Genomic DNA, 26,911 nt, shown 5'->3' with positions numbered 1-26,911 from the left:
ACGGATTCCCACCTTTTGGGTCCCCTTCTTCCTCCGGGAGAAGTCTTTTCTGCTGTCCTTTAATAAATTTCTAATTTCTACTCTGACCTTGCCTCGGTGTGTGCTTTCTGGTGTTATTCTTCAACATTGGGGAAGCAAGGACTCGTCACCGGTCAACAGCGGTTTCATATTGGAGGTTCCACCGAGATTCTACACCGAGGTAAGTGCACGCACCCCATGTCTGTTTGAGGTGCATCTTTCTCTCTCTTTCTTTCTGGAGGGTAAGGTGGGCACCCGTCGGCTACTTAAACGCAACTAGTGCAGCCGCCACTCTTCAAGACTCGGGTGAGAGGTTTCTCGGCCTAGGCAGCTCTTAATCACCTGTTCAATACAGAGCAGGCATGTTGGGTTCTGCCAAAGCCGCTTCCAACTTTTCTGTCTGGGCCCGGAGAGCAATTGGCGTGAGTACACGGTGTCCCGAATCCCGATCTGCCTCGGATGCGTGGAGGTGGGGGAAGGAGTTTGGAACAACTGCGGAATTCTGGTCTGGGCTACTCTCAGACGATTCTTAAGGTTCCTTTCTCTTGAGCCTCCTCCGACAGCCCCCATGGGTATCTAGGGTGATCGGTAGATGAATGGCACTGAGGGAAAGCCCCAATCACATTTGCCTCCGTATGGGCTACGCAACACTCCAAACCCCGCATCCAATCCCTCCTGGATGCTCCCCTTCCTTTGCAGGTCAGAAATGTTAGCAATTCGGGTTGAGACTGAGAAAGGCATGAGATAATTAGTAAAATCTTCCCAGGTTCCCTAAGGTGCATAGGTAACTTTCAATAGTCTGTTTTACCGCCCAATGTTTAAAATGAGCTGTGTTCTCTTTAAGCTGCTAGAGAGGCATTTTTAGAATCAACTCCTCAGGTAATCTGCTAGTCTACAGAGCAAAGGCAACAAAAGAGAACATGTTTCTCTTTTCCAATGGGTTTTTAGTGGCCAGGAGGATACAGTAATGCCCTTAAGTCTGAATCCTCCCAGGGTCTCTGGCACAGGGCAAACTGAGACCCTAGCACTTTGCTAAAGGGGACCAGAAACCCCTTGGCAAAGCAAGGTGAGAGACGGGTTTTCTGGACCGTTTAGGAAGCTCAAACCTAGGGAGACGTCCCTAATGAGAACAGTTTTCTCTGGCGCAGCGTGGGCGCCTGAGTCCTGTTTTCTTCTCACTCAGACGGGAGCTTCTCTCTCTCCAATACGCCAGGTGACAGCGGCCGCTGCCCACGCTGTCTTGAAGAAGCAGCGAGCTTGGGACGTGGCGAGGTAGCTATCCCCCAGGGACGCCTGGGCCTCCAGCACCCAGCCCTCTCCCTGGGAGCCGTGGCCCCAACCCTCCCCCGTCTGCGCCGGGCTCCGCTTTCCCTCCATCAACTCCAGGCCGAATTCAATCCGAGAAGCCTCCTTTGAGCTTTTGTGTTTGCTGGGGGAGATGTGGGCGTAGGAGTTGTGGGCGCATTTCCTGAAATGTTTGAGGGAACATCCAGGGTTTTTATCCCCACATCAGGCTGGGTGATGGGCTCGGGTTTCAGGCCTTGTCACTCAGCTGTCACCAAACAAACGAAGCTCTCAGAGCCCCGGAGAGGGAGAGCTACCTGCTATTCATGACCCCTGGAGCAGGTGATCGCTCATGGGGAAAACAGGTAGAATTAATCATAGGGCTGTTCTCTGTTTCCTCTCCTTTTTGGCAGACCTGCCCACCGTGTGAAACCTATCAGAAAACAATTAAACTCTTTCTTGTCCCTCAGGGGAACTAAAAATACATTTTTAGAAAAGTCAACACATACACATTCACACCAAAAAATGGAATGAGAGTTGAAGGGAATATCTTACATCCCATTCCTCTTTGCACTATCTTGGAGGGACTTGGAACTTGGGAAAACTGGGAGAGAATGAGTCATCTTTATGTCACCCGGTCCTACCTATTGGGAGGAATCATAGGTAGGGTAAATTAAACTCGGGTAGATTCCAACATCTTCTTCCTGCCTGGTTGACAATATTCGCTCCTAGTAAAAGTAAAATCTCTGTGAATGGGTGTTTTGCTCTCTCCCATTCTTTCCTTGTCAATCAGGTTGAACATCCATATTGGGTTCTGTAGAAAATTAGAAAATCCAAACCCTTCAAAAGCTCACCATTCATTTCAATTCTAATTTAATTCTTGCCTTTAGTTGAACTAATGCAGAAAGGTCAGCATAACTAACTGCTATTTATGAAACATTACAGTACAAATTTTAAATTGTATATTTATTTTCTATTTTGTTCTACTTTTCCCACATCTCCTTTCCTTCTCCAGAATATGAAAAGAAGAGGAAATGCATTCAGATTTATTTCTGGGACATATTAATATTGGAAGAATTAACCAGAATGGCCTAGGAACCTTAAATCAGACTGCTTTTTTTTTTTTTTTTTTTTTTTTTTTTTAGTGGAAATATGACAAGGGACCTGTATTGTCATTCTGCCGTTCAGTTTTTCCACAAGAGGTTTTTGGGGGTTTTGTTTTGCTTTTTTGAAGAAATTAGGTGACATACTGCATGTAAAATAGTCCTTCTGTTCTGGCTTGGCCTGGTAATGCTCTCCTGTAATCCTAGCTACTCAAGGAAGCAGAAGCAGGAGGATCTCAAGTTCAAGCCCAGTCTGGGTAACGTACTGAGACCTTCTTCTCAAAATAAACATAAAAAGGAACTGGGGGCTTGGGTGGTGGCTCAGTGGTAGAGGGGCTTGCCTAGCATACATGAGGCACTGGGTTCCATCCCCAATACCAAATAAAAAAACCCAATAAACAAAATAAAGGTATTGTGTCCATATACAACTAATAATAATTTTAAAAAGGACTGGGAATGTAGCTCAGTGATGGAGCATTCCTGTGTTCAGTCCCCAGTTCCACAAAATAATAATAATAATAATAATAATAATAATAATAATAATAATAATTCTCTAGTCTTATTTATGAAGATTTTATCTGTTTATTTTTAAAATAGCCACTGGCTCTAGATTCCCAGAACTGATTTTCTTAGAATAACCATTTGTACTTAAAGGTAGAGCCCTGAGCAATATTATTCTTCATTTAAAATCAAGAACTTGACTTTAGGAGGAAGCATGGTATATTTATATAGCATCAGCAATGCACATAAAATATTCACCACACGTATCTAAAGATAGATAAAGCTTCAATTGTTTAAATGTTCTCACTTAACAGATACTAAGGCATATTGACCTTCTATCTAGCTTAATTTTTTAAAAAGCATGTTACCTACTTTGATTTGTGAGGCATTTTAGTAAATATAGAGCTAATGCTGTCTTCCTAGTACTACCCCCTTGTCTTAGGGTAAAATTAACTTTTGCAAAGTTTTGCAGACTCTGCCATCTCTCAAAATGTGCATTTTCTCTATAATCACTGTAAACTTCTGCTCCTCTAGATCAACCACACCAGTCTCTACCAGTACCACACAAAAAGAAGCTGCAAAAGCCTAGGGCAATGTTACTGCTTACAGATGCTTACAGTTAAATACAACATTTGTGTGAGGGTCAACCAACTATGTCACAGCTATGTGGGTTTGGTTTGGTTTGTTGGGTTGTTTTGTTTTTGTATGGGGGAGATCACAATCCCATTGTCTTTTCCTGGTATTTAGACCACTTGGATAACTGGCAACTCAAATTGGAACTCTTAGCAAACCAGCTAAAGCCTTGCCTGAGGGGAAGAAGATAAGGGAGGGGTAATTTGAATTTGTAAAAATAGTTAATATCAAGAAAAGAACACTTAGAAAGTTGATTTTACAGGCATGCTGCCTGGAATCTGCAAATTTTCTATCGAGGATGCTGACTCACTAACTCTCTGAAGAATCCTAAAACATTGGAGTCTTTTATGTCAGTATAAATGTGTAGTCTAGGACTGTCTTTAAGAATCAATATGCATATCAGCAGAAGTCCTAAATAACTATAAACTCTCTACCTCTTCCCCCAAAAGATGTATCTATTATTAAATAAGTCATGGGTTTTAAAAGCTATACTCAATTTTAAATCCGAAATTAAAATAATTATAGAACAGATTAAAATAAATTTGTGTTGTGTCAATGCAGTAGTCTATCTATATAATTGTACCTATATCTGTGCTATAAAATATTTATCTTTTAAATTAGGAAGTGTGGGAAGCACAGAAGACTGAGGGAGGTGGTATACATTTCCATGCCTTATTATAGAAAGTAAAAGGCCAGAACTTGTTTACTTATTTTTCTGCCTTTTTAATGACTATTGTTGGTGAAAAAGGGAAAGTACTCAGTATCAACTGATAAACATTTTAACTGCATTTGGGTAGCCATTTCCGGTATACTAAACTGTAAAATCTAAAGTTAACCTTTTTCAAAGATAAGAGTGGGCTTTGGTTTTTGTTTTTGTTTTTCTGCATTTTTTTTGTTTGATCACAGAAAAGAATGTGGTTTCAAAATTTTCTTAACGTTATTGTAAAGGAAAATAGTATTTTGTAAAAAGGGGGTGGGGGAGTGAGGCATTCCCAGGTAGCAAAGCCAAGGAGGGAGCAAAACCTGGAGGTGGTTGTAAACTCTCCCTGCTGAGAACTGGGGTCTCAGCTGTCCATTAACAAATTAAAAGCAGAAAGGCTGAAACTTGGATTGGAGAAGAGAAGGGCGTCCACACCTCAAGCAATCTTTTTCTCTTTGTTTTAAAATGCTACTGCAGTGTTGTTTCTCGATGTCTGAAAGGACCACAGCGTCTAAAACCCTGATTGTCATCCTCAGTAGGAGAACAGGTTTCCAGTTTCATCAGCTGGTACAAAGAGTGTGTGTGTGTGTGTGTGTGTGTGTGTGTGTGTGTGTATGCGTGCGGTAGTTTAAAATACTAGCGAAAATGTGGCCTTTCCAGGACAGTACTTTTTCTGGTAAACAAAATGCCAATTATTTCGCCCACAATTTTGACCATATTTTGTTTCTGGCTGGCCCGCCCATCTTTTAGATACTCTTCCAGGTGGATTCACTCAGACTGGAGAAGGAATCTCTATGACCTTGAGGAACTTAGAAGTCCCCATCTGGATAAGGTGGTGGAGCATGCATATAGCTTATGGGACTGAGCCATCGGGTATTAGTATGAATTGCTCCTTCAAGGATACGGATACTAGTCCCACTGGCTTTGGTCATCTGAAGGAGGTAGTCTGGGCCTTTTTAGAATCTTCTCCTGGGGAAAATTGGGGGCAAGGAGAAATGGAGTGGAGAGAGCATATGGGCCACCAGCAACCTCCTCAACTTAACTCTGACCTACCCATCCCTATTAAAGCCACCTCCCTCCACTTACAATCCTAAAAGATAGTGAGCGCGACCCCAAACAAGAGAGACTTAGCGGGTGGTTCCTCCTGGAGTCCCAGGCTGGGAGTAGGGAAGAGGTTTTTGCTTGCCCCATGGCCAATGATAAGGGGGAAACCGGCCTGGCCAAGGTATCAAGCGCGCTCTCTCTCTCCCCAGACCCGAAAGTCTTGCAGCAAGTTCATAAAGGAAACCCCTACCTGGTTGGCACACCTCCGCGGAGCGTGAAGAGTTCAAGGCAGAGAGTCAAAGCCAAGGTCCCAAGAAACGAAGAAGGAGACAAGCGATTTCAAGCTGGAAAGGCTAAGGGGGACTGGGCGCCTGGGCCTAGGCCGCCTCGCGACTCCGCTCCAAAGCCTGAGCCACCTTTGCTGGGCCCAAGCATAGTGCTAAGAATCAGGGATGGTTCACACCTGCAGCCGGGCGCAGGGAGGAGCGCGCTGCCTGGACGGCTTTATATACTACTACCAGATTGGCTCCAACCCAGCGGTAGTGTGTCCTGTGCCCCTCATATGCCTCGGCCAGAACCTAGCTCACTGACTCAAGAGGGCTACTGAGACTTGGACCCTGGGCCGCCCAAGATGACGACAACAGTTGTGTTGTCCCACGAAGCTCAGGCCATGGCCTCCTCCCTTGTCTGGCCCTGAAATCAGCCTGGCACGGTCTGCTTTCAGAGACTCCGCGGACCTCGCTAGATGCTGCACCTAGGGCTGCGCTATGATCCGGGTTCTGAGACGTGCGTGAAGAGGTGGCACTGCCCTGGAAGGAGCCGAAAATAGTGACACCCTCACTGCTGAGCCTCAGAAAAGCAGAATGGCAAGAATGACCTCCGCAGTGTGCTGCGACAGTAGTTCCCCAGTTCTCTGCAGCCCTGGATAAGAGGAGCAGATTCCCAATCTGGAGTCCTGCCTGCAGGCTTTGCCAAAGACCTTCAGGCGAGGCGTGGAGAGGGCAGTTAGTAAGTGAAGCCCCCACTAGCCACTCACCCGCTCAGCCGCTGCGGAGCAGAGGAAGGGCAGTTCAGCTCGGGTTTGGTGCCAGGTGTTTGGCTGGCCCTAGGCATGCGAGGGAGAACTGTGTAACTAGGATCCATGTTCAGCAAACAGAGCTAACTTATAAGCGCCACCCTACTGTTCTTTCCTGGAAGCTTCTATTCCAGTTCGGATTCAAGACTGAGCTGTCCTTGCCTAGAGAATAGGTTTCGAGAATGGCAGTGCCCAACCAGGAGATGCCTTTCTTTCTCCCTGTAGCTCAAAGGGTTCTTAAGTCCCTATCTGCTAAGCCAGAATCTCAGGAACTGCGAGCCAAATCCCTTGGCCTTTGAGAATTTAGGAAGCTTCATTCTCAGCCAAGAGGTCAAAGTGAGCAGGCAGCCAGGACTGGAGCAATCTTGTGATGAGATTTAAGAAAAAAACAAAAACAAAAATCGTCCGAGTATTTTTTTTTTCCTCTCACTTGGCAAAATGCTGTAAGGTTTCATTCTAAAAACACGTTATTTAAAAACCGTTGTCCATTACTTTTGGCTATCTTTATGAGATCTGTAGAGGAGAATCGAAAAGTGGCTCTTGATTTAGTTAAACTTTGACGCCGAGAAGGTAAATTGGAGGTCCCTTAACAGCTGGTTCTCGAAGATTTCCTCGAGGGAAAAAAAAAAATATGGTTAGTTCCCCTAATGATAGCTCCAAAATGATTGCCAAGAAAACTGAGAACAATATACAGCTTTCTCGCCTTCCCTCGCTTGTCCCTCTTTTTAGCCAGACTGAGCCGAGGACGGCGGAAAGAGGCATATTGTGCAATTTCTTATTAAACACATCTGGAATATACGCGCTCTGGATTGAGTGCCAGGGATTTTACAAAGAGTTTATGGCTGTGACAGAAAATTGTCCTTTTAATGAGTTTACAAGCAGTAATCACGGGGGCTTTTACAGGACCGGCCTTCCTTGCTCCTCGCCAATCTGTAGACATTTCCAAGATTCACCAACCAAAGGAGCAGGAAGTGGGCCGGCGCACCCTGGGAGACAGAACTTCCACGAGTATAAAATTATGCCAGGGGAAGCTGGAAGAGTGGGGGTAGTCATCGAAGTAGGAAGAGAGGGCATGTAAGAAATTAAAGTAATTGGCCCTTCCTTATTTTCCAGAGAGATTTCCGCGGCACCTTTTGAAGCCTGTCAGGGTCAATGAAAGCTATCTTTGTGCAGGGTGTTTGTTTTGGGGAGTGAATGTGAAGACTGTGAGGAGATTCCCTGTGAGAGCCCCTCCTGCAGAGGGTGGCATTTCTCCGTGGCCCAAGACGTGGAGAATAAACACCCTCCTGACTTAAATAAACACCGATTTAATGATCCAAAACACTAACAAGGGAGATCGGGACCCTGAGCTCCCAACCCAAATGATGGTCTCTGAGAGGCTGCGTGTACATCTGTCCATCACTGAGGGGAAAAATGACTTTATAAGTGACTACAGTTAAAGTACAGTACCACTTCTTCCTTAAACTCAAAACAATTGGACAGTTGTTGTTTTTTTTTTTTTTTTAAATATCATAAGAAGGCCTTAATTTCCCCCACATACTTCAGCCTCTTAGATCACAACAGAAACATTAAGAAAGAATAAGAAAAGAATATATTAATGGTGACACTTATGGATGGGAAAAATAAAAATTATGAAAACGTCATGTCAGAAAATAAATAGACTCTCTCTGGGGAACAATATTTTACAAAGCACAAACCAGCCGATCCTGTTATCCTGAGTTGAATTTTAATAAATAATGCCACTTGTTTCACTAATTTTAAAAGCTAAATACAGAAGATACATCATTTTGCTCCAGGCAAAAATAACATGGAGCCTACATGATTACTGGGATTTTTCTGGACACTATCCGGCAACACTGTAAATGAGTTCCTGTCCTGCTGGTCTGCTTTCTGTTTGTACAGATTAATTCACAATGCTTAAATCCTTGTTCAAGTTCTTCCCCCCCCCACAAGCAGATAAATTATTTTACTTTCACAGTCTTACCATAAACTTATTAACGCAAAAGAGCTGAGTTAACATATGAATGCTATGAAGAAGAGCTAGTAGTAAACAAAACTGTGTTATCTAATAATAATAAAAAATAAATACCCTAAGGCTAAATTCACTATCTGTCATATAATTAACCCAGTCGTTACTCTTGGTTCAGGTGAAAGCCTTCAAAGTGCCCTGCAATTCATAACCACTATTAAGTAAAAAAGGAAGAAAACTTAAAAAAAAATAGGGCCCAAAGACACTACTCACCTTTCAAAAACAGAATCATACTCCTGGTGTTCTACTGAATTTTAATTTAGACTGGTTTAGGTACAATAGAAAAGAAACCTGAAAACACATGCTGTTTTAGTAACAAATACCAGGTTGCCAGATTTGTTGGCATAAACTTTTGCAAGCTAGAAACTAGGAACAGGAGAAACCCCTTAACAGGAGTAGGAGACAGATGTGAAAGCTTTGTGGGCATGAGAAATAATGGCATTCAGGAAAGTATTTTTCACATTGGTACATTTTTAGTTTGTCATTAAAAAAAAAACAAGAAAACAAACAACAACCAAAAAACCCTACTAAATTTGACAAAAATAGTTATATTACTAATGGTCACTTCTATTTCTAACTGTTTCACATAGAGAGCATTAAGACATTTAGGCACTTGTTTTCTCCCTAATACTGTTCTTTTTACTTTACTCTACATAAAATTATTTAACACCAAATATGAAAAATGTAAACTTAATTTTCCCATCAAATAATTATAAGATTTTATTTTTTCCTATTCACCTTAAGAATGCAACCAGTTCCTCCCAGGCTGGAGGCTGTTATTTCCACTACTATTTTGATTTCTGTTTCTTTCTTTCTCTCTCTCTCTCTCTCTCTGCCCAAAAAATAACTTTGTGAGTATAATTTATGATTAGAAAAAAAGCCTTCAAGATGGCAAGTAGCACAAACAAGTTTATTGAAGGCTAAAACTGACTCTGAAGGTGCATGCCTCTCCCACAACACACCACTATGAAGTGAAGGTTTCTAAGGCCTGGGAAACTAACTGGGGTATTTTTTGATGGGGACATGTACTCTTGTGATACTAACAAATTGTAGAGGAAAAATGACTCTAAAACCCATGAAATGCAGGAACCCCAGAGTTCTGAGAACTATCTTAGGTGTAAGCCACCCAGGAGACCTGCCTGACCATTGGATCTTTCTCACTTTAGACCTTTTAGAGTGGGAAATAAACATTGATTAAATAAATCACTGAGATGTTGGGTTCTAAATAACATTTATTTTCTCAACTATGCAGTCTAAAACATTACTCCTAATAGATTGAAGCACAAGTCTCTGGGACACATTTTTCAAGACTTTTTAATTTTATTAAAATATACACTTAATGTGCCACATTCTTTTCCAAATTTCTTAAGAAACAATGTCAAAGATTTGACATTATGCTTGACCATAATTAGGGAGTCACTTCAAGAAGTGTAGAGTCATTCCACTCATGCCAAAAGGGAAGGAAGGAAGGAAGGAAGGAAGGAAGGAAGGAAGGAAGGAAGGAAGAAAGATGGAGAGGTAGGCAGGCAGGCTGGTAGTCAAAGAAACAAAGGAAATGAAGAAAGAGGAACTTGGCCTAAGGGAAGGCAAAAGAATTTGAGGGTAACTCAAAGGAGCAAGTGTAGCATGGCCCAAGAGGAAGCAGAGACAGTGGCTGGATAATGTCAGTCTTTGGAGTCAAGTGAGCAATTTTGATTTTTGTGTCCTGATAGATGGAAATCAGTTAAGTGTTTTTACAGGATAATTCATAATTATATTTGAATTTTTAAACAAAGATATGGACAAGTCTATAACCTATTAGTTCTTTCTTAGTAATTACTTAGTATTAAGTTTTAAAGAATGATACTTTGGAGCTTATATGATATTAGATTAACTTAAATGATAATGGTAAAATGCATTTACCTTTGTCATTTTCCTCTTGTTTCCTTTTTTCAATTACTTTAACAAGTTTTCTATAATATTTTAAGTACAATAATTTTAAATGAAAAATATTTAAAATAAATTAATTTTGTTTCTCATTTGGCAATCTTAATGAAGGCATAATGACTTGAACTGTTATGGAGGCAGTATTATTGAGAAGGAAGAAGCCAAACAACAAAGTAGGATACCCAGAGACTTGCAGTTTATGAAGAAGAAAAAATCAAGTTTGACTTAGTGATTTAAAAGTCCAAGACAACAGCTGCAGTGGTACACCCCTGTAATCCCAGCAACTCAGAAGGCTGATGCAGAAGTATTGCAAATTTGTGGCCAGCCTGAGCAACTTAGCCAGATGCTGTCTCAAAATAAAAAGGGTTAGGGATGCAGCTCAGGGGAAAAGCCCTCTAAGTTCTAGCTTCTATACCTAAACAAACAAACAAATGAATAAATGTATGATAAAGATTCTGGGCAACACAGCCCTATTGACAGAAGAAGAAGAGTTGGGAGGGAATATTTTGGTTTGGATTCACATTGGATAACATTTTGACCAAGACATGATAATTCAGTTTTTGAAGGTAGAGGCTTAGGTTTCTATGGTGGTGGGTTTAGATCCTCAGGGAAATTGGGTTGTCTTTTGTTAGCTCAGCAGTGTTCCTGTCTATCACCTCATTCTGTTATGTTTCATAGGAAAGAAAGCTGGAATCCAATTTTTTAGATTTTTTCCTTGGGTGATTTCAGGATATATTGTTCTAACAGGAGGCCCTTTCATGGAGTTCAGAAGTCTCAGTACTTACTTCTCCCTGGGGCAGCTACAGTCTTGAGTTCTCACTGCTGTCTTCCCTGCTGGGAGCTCTAATTTTTATACTCTGACTATCTTCTAGATTAACATTTGCTTCCAGCAGTCCTATAGGCATGTACTCTTATAATTTCTTGTACTGAACCCCATTCTACAAAAAATTCCTAACGGGCAATGTTTTTGAATCCTGAGACTAAAGCATCTTCCATGTGAACATGATATGAATAATGACTGAGACAGAGATATTGCGTCTGTGTGTGTGTGTGTGTGTGTGTGTGTGTGTGTGTGTGTGTTGGAGAGTAAGTCAAACCAGTAAAACACATAGAAAAGAAATGACCAGAAACTTAAGGGGAAAAAGGAGCAGATCCTATAAAGCAAGGCAATTGAGTCAATCTGTGAGGCCAGAGATAATTTTTTTCAAGTAAAGGAACAAAATAGAGAAAAGGATAATTTACATTGAATAAAAGGTATAATATTTATCATGGTGAATGACAACTTACAGGGGTTCAGTTGTAGTGTAATGATATACCTACACATTTAACTCCAGATGCAACTACAATGATGTTACCAGAATAGTGGCCTAACATCCCAGTGGTGGGCTGGTTAGATGATCCACATTCCTGGAATTTGGTTATGACAAAGAACCAGAGTTGGCAAAATCCCTGAGTTGATAGAGGGAACTCCCAAAACTTTCTCTGACATATAAAGCAAATTTTTATGTGGTCCTGAGAAAAGGCATTTGCCAAATTTACTAGTGGCATACCAGGCTTTCAGCAACAGATAATATATTGAATAACTGTGCAAGGCAACATCACCCACTTATGGGTGATTAAATTTATGTTAATCTGCATAATTATGTAAGATCTCTTTTTTTTAAAGAGAGAGAGAGAGAGAGAGAGAGAGAGAATTTTTTAGTATTTATTTTTCAGTTTTTTGTGGACACAACATCTTTGTTTGTATGTGGCAATGAGGATTGAACCCAGGCTGCACGCATGCCAGGCAAGCGCAATACCACTTGAGCCACATCCCCAGCCCAAGATCTATCTTTTGTTGCATAGTTACATGGTCTAATGGAGAGATGACATATTTCTACTTTTTCAAATTTGATCTCTGAAGTATTATTTTGATTTTGTAATTTTTAAATGGAGGGGCTGATATAGAAACTTTCACTTGGAAGTTCATACCTAACTTCCCTTACTCAATAGATCCAAGAGCTAAAGTGGGTCTGTTTCCCATTGTTGAATGTAGTGTTTGCATCCACAGACCTCTTAGCTAATCATAGGTGTGTTTACAAACCCCCTCAGTCTACTGCAAGATTGACTCTTACTCCCTATGCCTTATAACATAGAGTTATTACTTTCTCAGGACCACACACCCACTCTTAGGACCATACTGACACCATCTGGCCATGGGAACTATGGGAGGTTGTGTTAAGATCCAAATTAGTCTAATCATCTGTGAAGAATCCATTTGCCATATTCTGTACACAGCTTCAAGAGATAATGACTTTCACTGGAATTCAAAGAAGATTTAAATGTCCTTATTGTGGTAGTGTGTTGGGGATATTCTTGAGCCTATCTGGTCTACCTTTCATTGAGCATCTCTTGTCTGTGAAGTGGCTCAATTCTTGGAACTGAGTAAGTTGTGATTTTCTACTGTATTGATAAGTTAAGACTGCTCATAAGAACGTTCCTTGCTTTTTTAAAAAAAATATGATAGTCCAAATAACTAGGAATACCATAATTAATTAACTGCTAGTAATTATATCTGTGGGTAGAGCTATTTTGGTTAGTGCTCTAGTCATTCTGCCTATTCTGATAATCACCTCTATCTGTCCCTGAAAATTGGGAAATCACTGAGCCCATTTTGAAGGAATGATCTCTAAGTATCATTACTGCCCTGAAATACATTGAGCTTTTCTAAGATGTTGGCTCTTTCCTTTCAAGTAAATTTATTAATGTACTGCTGAAAAGAGTGTTCTCTGGGCATACGCAAGGGTGGGTAAGTGGGTAACTATGATAAGAAATATATATTAGTCTTGGCCCCTAGTTCCTGAGACAGAGCTCCTAATACCCTCGCAGATAGAGACACTAGAAAGATCTTTTGTTCTAATAGTTGGTCTTGGCCTTTGTTCCTGGCACATAACTACTCAAATCCTTGGCATCAGCGAAGTGTTTTCTTTTTGTATGCTATTGAGATGACTAAGAGCCAAAGGCTCCTGGATAGCTAGATTGGTGGTTGGTTGTCAGGGGACGTAACCATGTGATCAGAATTGGCAGTTTCTCTCTTACCTCTCTGTATCCTCCAGGGGAGGGCACAAGGCTGAAGGTTGAGTTCATCAACATCAGTCAATGACTTAATCAATTATTCCTACATAAGGAAGCCTCCATAGAAATGCCCAAGTATTGAGTTAGGGGAGCCTCTGGATTGCTGAATATTCAAGGTGCCTTGAGGGTGTGCACTGAGAGAAGGCATGGAAAATCTGCCCTTCTCCCATATCTTGCCCTCTGAGTCTTCCATCCAGCTGAACATCTATGTCATTTGTGACACCCTTTATAATAAACGATTAAACAGAAGGAAAGTGTTTACCTGAGTTCTACAAGCCATAGGAGGGCATTGTGGTTAACCCTGACTTATAAGCATGTGTCACATCCTGGCCTGGTGACTGGCATCTGAAGTAGGGTGCTGTGTGAAACCGAGGCCCTCACTTGTAAGACTAATGCTAACTTCAACCACATTGAGGTAAAGTGTAGGGTACCCTGTCAGTGCCCACTGAGAATTGTTTGGTTTCTCAAATTTGCTGAAGTTTGAAAAAGTGTGAGGATAGTAAGCCCCCAAATTTAGTGCCCAGAGATAAGGTCTTCTACAGGGAGTGAGAATTCAATTTTTAAGTGTATATTTTTTTCTTCAGTCTACATGATAAACTCACTCCAGATTTCTATTTCCCCAAGTCTTTAAATCCCTTCATCTATAATATACCAAAGATGTTCTGAAATTCAACTTCATTCAATTTGTATACAAACGTGCATAGAGCAAATAATAAGACATACATGAAAATTATAACATAGAAATTTCAGGACAAAGTGTGCAAAAGGGAGAATGGGGAACTGGGATCAGGAAAGCTTTGGTTATAATTATGATTCTTCATTTCTGAAAATAATAGACATATCTGAAACAAAGGCAGTAACATTTGTTGAATCTTCATGGTGTGAACACAAATGTTTGTTTATTCTTTGACTTTTCTGTGTTTTCAAAATATTTCATATTAAAATATTTTACCATCTTAAACAATTAATGAATCTATCAGTTGTAACTAAATATGCTCATAATACAGATAATATTATAAAATTTGCTGAAATTTGAAAAAGTCATTTTAAAAATAAATACCCTTGCAAAGATTGTTCAAAAAAAGGTGATTTACCACTGAATGTAGCTCAGTGATACAGCATTTGAGTAAAATGAGTGAGACCCTGAGTTTGATTTCCACCAAAACAAACACACACATACACACACACACACACCCCACAGGCACACACACACACACACACACACACACACACAGAAACACAAATTTCTAGGAAGACAAAAACAAAGGGAAATGAAAACAAATAAAATTTGTTTCTCAATTAATTATTTATGAATAGATCCTAATTATGTGGGGTTTTTGATGACTAGTTAGGCCAGTCTGATAATTTTAATCAGCTCTTTCTGGAAACCTGCAGATTCCTCAGCTTCCTTCTTCCTAATGTATACTAAAAGTAGGAAGGGGAAGAAGCACAAGAATGGAAAAACTATAGTCTACCATTAAAGTTATCTCAATAACTAACACTGAGCACATATGTTTTGTTTAACACTTTTCACTTGCAAAGGGTTTCTCAAAGCATGAGTTCTATGTCAGAAAGTCACCTCTACCTTGATCATCTTACAATGGCAGCTGTGATTAGTATTGTCCTTTTCAGCGGTTGCAATAGAGTGAAATGAGAGGAGCTACTGAAGTGAAAAATGCTAGCTATCCTGATTCTGGTTCATATATTCTATGGGATTTTCTGTATCTTTAATTCAGAAAGAGTTTAAACCAAGAATCACCAAAGAGGAGAAAGGCCCAGCTCTTAATTATCACTTATATTATTGATAATAATAGAAGAATAACTGATCAGGCAAATCAGCTAGATGGAGATACCTAGGTAGTAGAGTGAGGTTTGGAATCAGATGGGCTGAGTTCATACAGTATGACAGTAATTTGAAAAGGGGACATTTAGGAATGCCTGAGTAAATGCATTCTCTCCTCAAACTGAACCACTGGGCTCCACCCACTTTCCCCTTCCAGGTTCCATAAGGGAAGGAATGGACCAAGACAACCTGGGTGATGGTCCTAAAGCTTTGGAAGTTCAAAGGGCTTTCACGAGGCCTGTGTTTATTTAACCCTCTCATTCACATGCAATGTAGAACTTCATCATCGGGTGCAGATGCCAAGGCCTAACAGGCTGGATACAGTTCCAAGGTCTCACAGCCAGGTAATAGAGCCTGCCCTCCAGTACCTCTCCTTGACACTTCATAGATTCTTCATTCTTTTTCTCTACATGTTCCCTTGGTCTTAACCTTATAATTCCAGGGAGCAAGGGGGAAATCTAAGGTATTCCCCTCTTGTAATTTTTTATCAATTTCATAATTCATTAGAAATGACCTCTAGTAATGGTTGTTTCATTACCATAAAACTAATGAAGTTTGTCTGCTTTGAGTAAAGTAGCTGATTGTGGAAGATGTTAACCACACATGTATCCATACCAAAAGCTCTCATTTTGTATAGAAAAAAGGTCATATCAATACCAGTCTCTCTTAATATATAGCCAGATTTTTTTTTTCTTTTAGGAGTAAAGCGATAAGTAGAGTGGGGAAGGCTTTTTATACAAAGTTACATGACATTTTCTGTTTTTGTTATACTGATAAATTCATCATCTACTGCTTCATAACATATCACCCCAAAAACTTAAAACCATCAAACAACACACATTATCTCAAACTTTCTGACAGCCATTGACTAGAGGACACGGACTCGGGATTGTAAGGAAGGTGTAGGGAACATGTGGAATGGGGCTGTGGTCATCGAGAACCTAACAGATCCACTTTGGGGTTAGTTCACTCACATGGTGAGAAAGTTGATCTTGGCTGTTAGCACCCTCAACTCTTCTCTACACAGAACATTTCTCTATAGAGCACCTTGCTCCCCTCAGAGCAAATGATACTGGAGAGCAAGACAGAGCAAGGAAGAGCTTCTGATATGGAAGCTGCAGTCTTTTTATAATAGAATCTATAGTAATGCTTCATTCTACTGCCATATCCAGTGAATTATAAGTGAGACATTAAATGTTACCCACATACAACGGAAGGGAAATTGGGCTGCATTTCTTGGATGAAGGCATATCCAAGAATTTATGGACATAGCTTTACAACTTTGCTTTGACCAAATGCTCAACTTTTGCAAGAGAAAGCACATAAAGTGAATTTATTTCTTTTCAGAGGGTTCACACACTGGTAAAACTGATAAAAACAGATTAAAAGCTCTCTCGCAATTTCATAGATAGTTCCTTCAATTTTCTTTGCAGCACCCCCCTCCTCTGCAGGCCTTGGAAGGCTGGACATTCCCAGCTGCTCAGCCTCAACTATATGGACACTCTTACCTTACAACTTCATCCCAAACTGTGCTTTATATACCATCTCTACTCCATCACTCTCATATTTCTAACTTCATTCCTGATCTCTCCTTTCAATTTTCATTTTATATAACCAGCTGCTCCTTGACATCTCCACACAGACCACATCAATTTAAAATGTACCATGGCTAACAGAGAACTCTCAGTTCCTTCCACTTCTTTCCCAGCCTTCTCAATTTTAGTAAATCTACCCACATGTTTAAACTCTTCTTATTACATATCTAATTCCTGAGCAAGTCTTGTCATCACTTCTTTATAAATATTTTGCCCAAATCTACCAAACTTTCTCCACCTCCACTGACACCACTCTGGCCCAACCTAAGTTTCTTTTTCACCTGGACTACTGTAATAGCCTAAAGAGAGACTTTTTTCTGCTTCTCTCCTTCCACTTCTCCCTTCCTCTCTCCTTTCCTTCTTTTTTCCTCCCTTTCTTCCTTCTTTCTTTCTAGTTCCTGTAACTATTTTTCATTACAGCAGTGGAGGTATTGTGAAAACATTGTCAGTTCATGTTACTCTGCTATTTAAAATTCTGTGTGGCTTTTTATTTCACTTAGAACAATAAGTCTCAACGCTTTGGGCAGACTTACAATCTTTTACCTGTCCCTTGTCTCTGCCAACTTTCCATCCACATTGATCTTCACCATTAGTACATACCGTGTGTGTGTGTGTGTGTGTTTTGGTGGGTGTTTGCATGTATACATGTATTATGTGCATGCTGTGTGTATTACTGTATTAGTGTGTGTGTCTGGGAATGTGTCTGTGTGAATTGTGTGCGTGTGTGTGTGTGTTTGTGCACCAGGGTGTGTATCTGGCATGCTCTTGTCTACACAAGCCATCCTGATTGATAGGCAGTTTAGATAGAATAGAATAGAGAGCACCCTGGAGAATACTCAGAGACCACAGACATCCTCTCTCTCAATATTTATATTTCTCTGGAGATTCATTAAGTTTAAGTGGTCTCTTGTCAATTGCATCTTGCTCTAAACAATGCATCTTGCTCTAAACTTGGGTTGTTTAATTATATTTCTGCCTGTTTAGGGTCCATGTCAACAAGTAAACTGCAAATACCAAAGAAGACTGGATCTTGCTATCATTCACTTAGCACATTGCCAGAAATGTACATTGTACTCACAAAGAAAATGAATGAATACACCTATTTCACAGCTTGCATTTCATTATGACCTTTTGGTGTCCTGTTTTAACCATAGTCGTTGTACCATGCAATTGTCATTCCTTAAAAAAGGATCTCTTTGCTTTTAGAAAATCTCTTGGAATTTGTGTAATTTTAAGCTGCAGGCACTATGCTGTCCCTTAGGACATTATGCTGCACAACGTTCTTGTGTTGCACCTCACTGTTAAATATACAGGGTACACTGAGCATTGCTATCGTGTGAGGAAGTTTTGCACCTTTTTCTTGGAGTGTCCCCAGTTCTTCATGTGGTCGGTATAATGAATAGTATGAACCATAGGATATGGGTTTGTATACATCTGGGATCTTTATAAATTACAAAGCCAAAGAAAGCAGCTTAGTCCTTTGGAGGAAAAAGGAAAATAGATTAGAAGCTCAAACATATAGTTTGAAAACAAGAATTTAAAATTCTTGGTATCCCCTTTAAGGTCATGATCACAAAAGAAGATAGTTTTTTGACAACCTCCCTATCAGACACAGTTATGTTAAGGTCTAAAACAAGTTTACCTAAGAAACGAATTGTATTTTAAGAAAAAATCTACCTGTTGCCTTTTTTTCAGTTGTAGTTGGATGCAATAACTTTATTTTAGTTACTTATTTATATGTGATGCTTAGGATCGAACCCAGCAACCTGCACGTGCTAGGCAAGTGCTCTGCCACTGAACCACAACCCCAGTCCCTCTGTTGCTTTTCTTAAGGTATCCTAAAGAGCATAGGTTTTCAACAAATTTGTCCATGAATAAACAATGAGTTTCTCTTTCCCATGTGAGTGCCCCAAATCACCAACTCACAGCTTACCTTTTTCTTCCTTGTGCTAGTGTGAGTTCAGTTATTCCATAGTATTTAAGCTTTAGAAACAGATAATGCAGTATTTAAATGACAAGAATGCTACTTCTCATGATTTCCTTTAGGAAGATTTATTTAAAAGCCTATATATTTCTACATTATAATTTTCTACAATCAACAAAAAGAAAAAAAAAACTTGAAGTTCTAGTGTTCACTGGGAAAGAAAAATTTTTGTTCTGGATTTCTTTCAAACTTTGTTTTCAACAGGGGGTAAGATAGATAGAGCTTCACATTCTGCCTATCTTCAAACCTGTGTGTGGTGTGTGTATATGAGCACATCCATGTGGACACACTTTTCTCAAAATTTCTTTCCTAAGTTTGATATGAGAGGTTTTAGTCAGATCTGGCATCACTATGACCAAAATGCCTGACAAAAACAAGGTAGAGGAAGACAAGTTTATTTGGGGCTCATAGTTTTAGAAGTTTAGTCCATGGTCAGCCAGTTCCATAGCTCTGAGCCCAAGATGAGGCAGGACATTATGGCAGAAGGCTGTGGCAGAGGACAGCAGCTCAGGACATAGCAATGAAGAAGCAGAGTGCTTTGCTTGCCAGGGACAAAGTGTAAACTGCCAAACCACAGCCCTGAGACCTGTCTTCTCTAGTCACACCCTACCTGCCTACCACTTAATCCATATCAGTGGATTAATGCCCTCATCAGGTCACAACTCTCATCATCTAAACATTTCACCTCTGACCATCCTTGAGTTGTCTCACACATGAGCTTTTGGGGGACAACATATAACCATACCAAAAAATATTTTTTGGATCAAAAGTATAGGTTAATAAAAGATTTGTGTAGGCATAGTTTTAATTTTCACTGTTACATTGAATATGTTAGTATATTTTAGGTACTATTGAATAACTTTCAATCATATCAATGTCAGTTTCACTTGTCCTTCACTGTTTTGACAGTCATTTCAGGCTCTTTGAGTTTACATATGGGGTTCCTGGGTATATAGGTCCTTGCTCAAACAAACAAAAAATTATAGAGTTGAAGCAATAAAAACATTGTTAGTCATCTTTTCTTCTTCCTGTTGTTAATACTGACATAATTACTATTTTTGACCCTAAGGGATATGCCAGTGGACTCCTTCTCCTACCTGCTGCACAGTATTGTCCCTTACTCAGCCCTAGGAGCTAGGACTTCCCTGCTCATAGGTGGCAATGTGACAGCAGGGACAGAGCCTGTGAACCAGTAGGTTCATCCAGGTACCTGTTAGATAGAGGAGTTCTGTCCACACACCAGATGGCATTTGGGAAGCAGAAAATTTTTTTGTGTCGACGTGAACAGCAAGTTCTGGTGACTCCTTGTTGTGAAGAGAGAGATGGGCTGTGACTTGAAGGATGGTTAACGGTGGCAACTTCCATGCAGCTTTCTTCAAAGACTTTTTCTTCCACGAATTCATGATTCTATTTCAGAGTTGGAAGAAAATGTGAAGAAAGCAGAGAAGCACATTTGAAATTAAAATAAACAAAATGTATCGCTTTCTTTTACTAACACCATTTTCCAACAGATTAGAATATTAAAACCACTTTTCTTTGACACTTGTGTGCAAATAAAATCTCTCTAGTTAGACTGAGGGATAGATGTGTGCCAGTGGATCCAGTGTTCATTGACAAATTAACTTTATCTTAGAATATAATTTATGAATTTAAGCATAAAATCAGGAAGTCAGAAATTAGAAGGGAAAAACCCTTGAAATGAATATAGATAATATCTACAGGAAATTTAAAAATTTACATTGACTTTATTTTTTAAACAAATTGAAATCATGAAAAGAGGTTATTTTATAGAACACCACAAGTAATACTGTTAAATAGTAGCAAATACCTTCACAAGGGATTGAAAAAAATTTTAATCTGAAAATAAGATATTAAAGACACTTCCAGTTTCTTTAGATGCTTCCCTAAAATTTCGGGTATATAAGAATATATAACTTATTAGCTAAGAAAATAAAATGTTTATCTGTAAAATGGATCACTGTGCTTGACTCAGAACGAATGAGCACTGAACTTTCATGGCCTCTTTTTTTTGTGATATATCACAGGGAGAACTCAGGACCTCAGTCTGTGTTCAGGGTGTGCTTGTGTGTGTGTGCACATGCGTGTGCATAGTGCTAGGGACTGAACCTTGGTAGAGAACACTGCTCTACCACTCAGCTACATTCCACCCTTCTTATTTTTTATTTTGAGACAGGGTCTTGCTAAATTGCCCATGCTGACCTCCAACTTGCGATCCTCCTGCATCAGCCTTGGAATAAGCTGAGATTGCAGGCTTGCACCACACTGCCCCAGCTGTTCTCCACCCACTACCTTCTAGCCCATAGGCAATCAGTAATGGGCATCATTTAACACACCCTATTTTATAGATGCACAGTGTCAATTTTACTTTTAAAATGTTTAGAAAAGAGTTGCCTCCTAAAATGCCTATGCAAGAATTTTACCTCAGAAATAGAAGGGAAACATTTTGGTCTGAATTGCTAGAGAATAACTTCACTGACTGTTTTTCCTTTGTGTGCACAGAAATGGCCTTCTAATGGAATACTTTGAACATATTGAATTTCACTTAACCATCTCTCATCCTAAAATATTAGTAAAACAATTGAAGCAATTTACTGGCTAATAGGAAATAGATTGTTTTAGTTACACATTTGTCATCTCTTTGCTGAGAAAAGCATTTGAAACACATGAAATTTAACATTCTACTGTTTAGAGCCCAGAGAATAACTTGATTAGATAAGGCAAAATTTCATGTTAAATATTACATTTTAGAGGAAAAATAGTGCACAAAAGAATTCATAATCTGATTTCTTCTTTTACAATGCACATTTCACACACATAATGCAAGTTATCTTGAATGAGATTTTAATTTATCTCCTAGCAATTTGAATTGAAGAAGTCATTCTGTTATTGGTTACCCTATATTTTTATAGGTTGTGTTGAAAGTAATTTTTGATTTAAAAAAATAGTTTTCATTGTTAAAGTGATTGAAAAAAGGAAACAAGAGGAAAATGACAAAGGTAAATGCATTTACCATTATCATTTAAGTTAATCTAATATCATATAAGCTCCAAAGTATCATTCTTTAAAACTTAATACTAAGTAATTACTAAGAAAGAACTAATAGGTTATAGACTTGTCCATATCTTTGTTTAAAAATTCAAATATAATTATGCATTATCCTGTAAAAGCACTTAACTGATTTCTATCTATCAGGACACAAAAATCAAAATTGCTCACTTGACTCCAAAGACATTATCCAGCCACTGTCTCTGATTCCTCTTGGGCCATGCTACACTTGCTCCTTTGAGTCACCCTCAAATTCTTTTGCCTTCCCTTAGGCCAAGTTCCTCTTTCTTCATTTCCTTCGTTTCTTTGACTACCAGCCTGCCTGCCTACCTCTCCATCTTTCTTCCTTCCTTCCTTCCTTCCTTCCTTCCTTCCTTCCTTCCTTCCTTCCCTTTCTTTCTTTTGCAACTACTATATATAATATCACTTATATCATAGTCATCTATGTGATTCTTTCATTAATGAGATGTATATTAATCACAAATATTACCCAGCAAAAGAAGATGACATATATTTCTCTTCATATAGTTGCAAATCTACATACAGTAGCCATCACTACTATAGAAGTGGTTCTAACCTTAGATAAAAATAAGTTGTTTTAGAGACAGCATGGTCATTTTTGCTAGATTCATACAGTGCATTAGCAAAAGAATCTCTCATCTTTGTTCAGCCTCTTTTGTCTTACTTTGACACGATATTGTTTCATTTATGGTACATGCCAAATATCTGTTAAATGTTTTCAAGACCCCTTTGAGGATCTTAATTACTTTGGTTCCATCAGGTAATTGAGGGAAATTATTTTGTAAAAATATTTTAGAAAATGATTTTACTTATGACCTCTTCAGTAAGACAATCTTGGCAAATCCAGTTTGTATAATTGAGAGGTTAAAAAAAAATCCTTCCAATCTTCTTGGAAGGAAATGAGAACTTCTTGTCATGGCAAATTGCCAGCAACAAAAATGGAAATCAGAGTGAGGTTTCAGTAAATAATTGACTGTGATCAATTGGGAAGTAGAAGGAGTACAAAGTGTTAATTAAAACTAGAGTTTGTATTGTCAGTTTTTGAAAAAAAAGCTTGGTAGTTATTTTTGAACTATTTATCTGCTTTAAGAAATACTGATTGGCTGGGGATGTGGCTCAAGCGGTAGCACCCTTGCCTGGAATGCGTGGGGCCTGGGTTCGATCCTCAGCACCACATACAAACAAAGATGTTGTGTTCGCCAAAAACTAAAAAATAAAATATTAAAATTCTCTCTTTCTCTCTCTCTCCCTCTCTCACTCTCTCTTTAAAAAAAAAAGAAATACTGATGGTGTTTGGGAAAAACTGTTAATCTCCTAAGCACATTTCTCCTATTCATCCCAATTTCTCAGAAATTCAGTTTTGCCTAATCCTCTAATCTCAGCAGGATTTCTCAGTCAGTTGTAAGAAATGATAAGTGTAATGCATAAAATCCAAATGAATCAGATAAAGCAAATCACTGGTTCTGTGGCCAGATAGTGAGTTCAAAGCCAGCCTCAGCAACAGTGAGGTACAAAGCAATTAAGTGAGACTCTGTTTCTAAATAAAATACAAAATCGGGCTGGGATGTTGCTCAGTTGTTAAGTGCCCCAGGGTCAAACCACAATACACACACACACACACACACACACACACACACAATATCTAGCCATAAATATAGTTCTTTAAAATCTAATTAAAATTTTATTTTTAAAAGCAAATAAAATGTCTTTTTTTTCCTTGAGCTTCAGTGAATTACTTTGGAAATACACCAATCTGAATTAACTCTCCCACTTCCAATTTCACTCCTCAAAAAAAGAAGAAAAGGAAAGGAAAATGAAAAATGAAAAGAAAAGGAATATACATAATCCTCAAGAAAATATTTATTGGTAAACATGACTAAATAAATAGTCCCTGACATGAATATTACATTGCCTTATGCCCAGAGATGGCCCACGTGTACCTTATTTACTTCTAACTTTAATGAAAATTATAATAACTAATTTTTTTGAGAAAGAAATAATGTAAATAAGTACTTCAAAAATAAAAGGCAATGGAGAATAATGCAGTCCACAAGGCAGAAGATGGTTTTCCTAGATAAAAAATAATCTATTGATACAAACACCTGAAAGTGATAGAAAATTCAAAAGGAGATCGATTGACATGTTTGTAGAAGGAAAACAAAAGAAAGATTCTCTGGTGATTGGGTAGTAATGTTGCTTCTGTAGAGGTAACAACAGCTTCTTAAAATAAATTAAAATGGCCCCTCTGGCTGCAAGATGTCACACTATTCCCATTTCTCTGAGAAAAACCATCCAGGGACTCCTTCTCTTTACATGTTCTTCATGAAAGCAGAGACATTAATGTATTCTACAAACTTCCAAGAAGACATGAAATAAAAGTTCCTATCAAAGCTAGCATAATAACACTGAAGTAGGATACTAATAATTCACATTAAAATCAAAGCCAATGCTTGGAAAGTGTGACTTTAGAACACATCTCTCTCAGAAAACTAACAAATACATACACATTCACACATTAAATTAGATATACATTAATTCTCAACAGTTTCAGTTAACACCAATAAAACTTTCTACTTATCTAAAAACTGTGGCACTTTTAAAAAATATTTATTACAGTGGGCTGGGGTTGTGGCTCAGTGGTAGAGTGCTTGCCTAGCATGTATGAGGCATTGGGTTTGATCCCTGGCACCACATATAAATAAAAAAAAGGAATTGTGTCCATCTACAACTAACAAAAAATATTTTAAAAAATTACTACAGTAAAAATTCAGGTATACACTGCTCTTAGGAGAAAATCCAACCACATAAATGCCATCAGAGAACAAAATTTAAGAATATATGTAACCTTGAATTCTAATTAAAAGATGTAAACAGCATCTAAAAAATGGTTCCTGAGCTTTCTTACATACTAATTATATCAAATGATTAATACTTCATCTTATATATGCAAATAGTACTAATGAAAACCTATGAGAAAGAAATAATATTTTCCTATAGGACTGCCATATCTCAAGGAAATGAGAGAAAACATGACACAGAAGAGACAAATATTTGATGTGTTGGGGTGAATGACATATTATGCAAAAATATATCACTAGGTCAAACTAATTAAGGCAATTTCCAGAGTATTTGCTTACTTACCTTAAAAACAGTATTAATAGCTTTAATAATCAATAAACCAATATAGGCAATTCAGTTTAACTGGGTTGTGATAAAAACCTATCTGTAACATTGAACTTTTTGAGAGTTTGGTTTTCTGAAGACACTGCAACAACTTTACAATGAACTAATGCAGGAAAATTCTAGTGATAGGTCCGTGTAAATTATAGGCCTGTTACCTTGAAGATAAATAATAGAAAAACAGAAATAATTTTTTGAGGAATTGGTCTTCCACGAATATGATTTTTAATGTAAACTAAAAGTTTCCATTGTAGCCAAGTGTATTTGAACATGCAAATTTAGAATTAACATTTAGTTTTGTGAGCCACGACTTCATAGTGTACCTTTTTACTGATATGAGGAAGAAAAAGAGCAATAAGCTGACAGATGTCTAGTGTGGGAAGGAGCAGAAAGAAACATGGGTGGCTGTAGCAACATTGGGACTACAGGAGGAAAAATGTAGAAGAAGCAGAGAAAAGTAAGGGGATGCAAAAAGCTTTATTTCAATAACAAAGTGCAAGTCGCTTTATTACGTAAAACTTTTGGGTACTTATTCTCTCATTATAGTATCATTATAGTATCGTCTTCTTGCTTCCATCTATTTTTTAAGAACTCAATATTTATCTTATTTTGATCTTTGGGACTGTGAGTAGTCTTATAAATAATTTTGTTAAATATATGAAAATAAACACATCCACCTAATATTTTAGTGTAATCCTTTGTAGAATTTTTGAAGGCTAAAGATATAATATTAAGTTCTGAAGAGAAACAGGAAAAAATGAAATGTATAATACTACCAGACTTAGTATATATTTAAGAAGAACAAGTCAAGAAAAAATTATGTGTGCTTTATGGAATATAAAGAATAATTTGTCAATAGGTAGCTAAGTTGCCTAAGGTAGAAATTAATCATTAAAAGATGGTGATATTTCAGGAACGCTTTAAACTTTAAATGATCCTTTTGACATAAGTGTCACTTCTCATGATAAAGCATTGTGTTCCAAGTATGTCCTCCACTGGGTTTCAGAGGAATCTAATTTCTGAAGTGGATAAGGCTATTGTGCTTCTTGCTATGAGTCTGAATATTGGTTTTAAAAAAACAAATCCTTTGCTAAACAAAGGACAGCAACTGTTTTTGTCAGAAAGATATTTCTCATCCCCAGCAGATTCTATGCCCAGTGACAAGTTTTTGCAGATAAAAACTCCCTATTTTCATTTCTCCAGATCAGTCCTAAGTGAGGAGAGAGACAAAATGGATAATGTAAAAACACAAAAATCACAATATATTTTTTTCATTTATCCTCCAACATATTCAAACGAGCAAAACATACTTAACATCTTACAAACATCAACAGCACTCCAGTCTCTAGAAAGCAAAGGGAGCAGCGAGAAGAACCAGTGGGCCATCTGTGCAGTATGGAGGGGGTGCAGAAGGAGGCAGCTGACGCACTTTGGGAGAGGCCACCAGCACAGTCTGTCCTCACACGTCAGTAATCACAGGACATTCTGGACTATCTTGCACCCTGCCTGCTGTACTTCCTGTGCTCTTGCACCATCTCCCACTGCCCTGTCACACAACAGCAGAGCCTTGGGGATCTCACTAGTTGGCTACCATGTGGGAATGTTCTGTCTCTCTACTGGAGTCAAAAGATGAGAGATTTACCCACCAACGATCAAAGTGTTCCCTCCTCTTCCCACCATTTCTCATTTCCCACCCAGTCATCTCAAATTCTTACCAACACTTTCTGGATGCCAAAGAAATTTGGATTGCAAAACAGATGTGGTAAAGGTACATAAGAAATATCATTTTATTTGT

This window comes from Callospermophilus lateralis, unplaced genomic scaffold (assembly GCF_048772815.1).
Source record: "Callospermophilus lateralis isolate mCalLat2 unplaced genomic scaffold, mCalLat2.hap1 Scaffold_79, whole genome shotgun sequence".
NCBI lineage: Eukaryota > Metazoa > Chordata > Mammalia > Rodentia > Sciuridae > Callospermophilus > Callospermophilus lateralis.
This window is presented reverse-complemented; position numbering follows the sequence as displayed.